The sequence below is a fragment of the Arachis ipaensis genome, chromosome B10, assembly GCF_059453495.1.
Source record: "Arachis ipaensis isolate K30076 ecotype BB chromosome B10, ASM5945349v1, whole genome shotgun sequence".
Classification (NCBI taxonomy): Eukaryota; Viridiplantae; Streptophyta; class Magnoliopsida; order Fabales; family Fabaceae; genus Arachis; species Arachis ipaensis.
This window is the reverse complement of record NC_142435.1, coordinates 82,004,060-82,006,180: the sequence shown is the minus strand read 5'-3', so window position 1 is coordinate 82,006,180 and position 2,121 is coordinate 82,004,060.

The window sequence follows — 2,121 nt, the reverse complement described above, 5'->3', positions numbered from 1 at the left end:
TAGCTCAACTAGAACATTCCTCTGATTAAAGTTGCTTGACCAATCAATCCCTGTGGGATTCGACCTCACTCTATTGTGTGTTTTTACTTGACGACAATTCGGTATACTTGCCGAGGGAAATTTGTTGAGAGACAAGTTTTCATGCATCAAAGGTCACGTTCATTGAGTTTTCCTTTCCCTCCAAATTTTAATTTTCTTTTCTCTTTTGTATTTTCTTTATTCTAGTGCTAGGAGTAGTATAAATAACCCCTGATAGTACTAAGAAGGGGTTGTTTGGTATTAGTTTTGTGGAAGTATATTTAGATTTAATTTTCACATCATCTCTTCCATCTTTTGTACTTTTCTCTAAGCTATGAGTACCTAATTTTCCTCTCATTGAGAGAGGGAGCTCTATTGTACTTGATAGATTAATGATAGTGAATTTCTTCTTCTCTTCATCTTCTCTTTGATTTTCTAGAAGGAATTTCGTTTTAATGCTAGTATTCAATCATCTTGGGAAAGAGGTTGAATGCTAAATGTGTTTCATGGGAACCTTGGAAAATGAAACATGGAACCATGCTTGAAATCCCTTTTCACATTTGAGTAGATCTGGATTTTGGTGATTGGATATGGTGACATATAATCCACCCTCTATTTTGGATCTACAAGGATGTGTGGTATAATCAGGGACCAATCATATCTCTCTTCATGAGCAATTAGACCAACGAATTGGCTGATTATCAAGATTTGAGAGATTGAGTCACCAAGGGATTGGGGCTCAATCAATCATGATTGCTAAGAGGTCAATGAATTGCATGATTGAAGATAAGATGAGCTGAATTTAATCCAAAGAGAGCAACATCTCCTGATCTCAATGAATTCTCCCTATTCTTATCTTCCACATTCTTTATATCTTTCTTTACATTCTGTCAATCCCCATTCCCATTTACAATTAAGTCATTTATGTTTCTGCACTTTACATTATTGCCATTTCCTTTTCTGCAATTTACTGCTTCTCTTTACTTTTGAGTCGTTTACATTCCTGTTCATTTACAATTCTGCAATCACACTCTATGTTGCTCAGCTTGACTAATTCACCCATTGATTAAAATTGCTCAAATCTACCAATCTCTGTGGATACGATCCCACTCCACGGTGGGTTATTACTTGACGATAAATTTGGTGCGCTTGCCAAAAGAATGAATTCATCATTTTTATATCGGGAGGGAATTCCGGTGATCAAGTTTTATGGCGCCGTTGCCGGGAATTGGTTTGAATTTGACAATGACTAAATTGATGGGGAGCTAGATTAAGCATTTTAATTGTGATGCTAGGGCATTTTGGCAAGTTTCACTGACCTTTTCTTTATGGTTTTAGGGTAGTTTCATGCACTTTCTTAGGAAATAAGGAAGTTTTGGGTAGAATTTCACTCACATCTTGATTCAAGCTAACATTGTGATTTTTATATGAATTTATGAGAATTATGCATGAATTGAATGACAAATTGGATGATGCATGTCTCATAACTTGGAATAGAACTTTGATGCACTTTATTGCTTGATTTCAGGACAAAGGAAGCAAGAAAGAACCACGTTAGCAGCCACGTTAGTCTAACTAACGTGACCTCTAACGTGGAAGGGGAGCTAGCTTGCAACGCTAATGAGAAAAGTAATCGCCAATAACGTCCTCGAATCCATCATAGCCCACGTTAATTGCCACGTTAACTACATTAACATGGTAGTTAACGTGGAAGAAGAAAATGAAGCCAACGTTAGTGACACTCACCTTTGTCACTAACGTTGAGCTAAGCCACTTTGAGCCACGTTAGTTGCCACGTTAACTCAGTTAACGTGGACTCTAACATGGAGGGAGCAAAGAATCGCCAACGTTAGTGACACTAACCTTTGTCACTAACGTTGGGATGAGCCACTATGAGCCACGTTAACTCCCACGTTAACTACATTAACGTGGAAGCTAACGTGAGTAAAATGGATGATGAGCCAACGTTAGTGACACTCACCTTTGTCACTAATGTTGGAGATGGCTAGCAATACCACGTTAGAAGCCATGTTAACCTAGTTAACGTGAACTCTAACGTGGGAAGTAGGGGCATTTTGGAACGTTAGTGACAAAGGTAAGGGT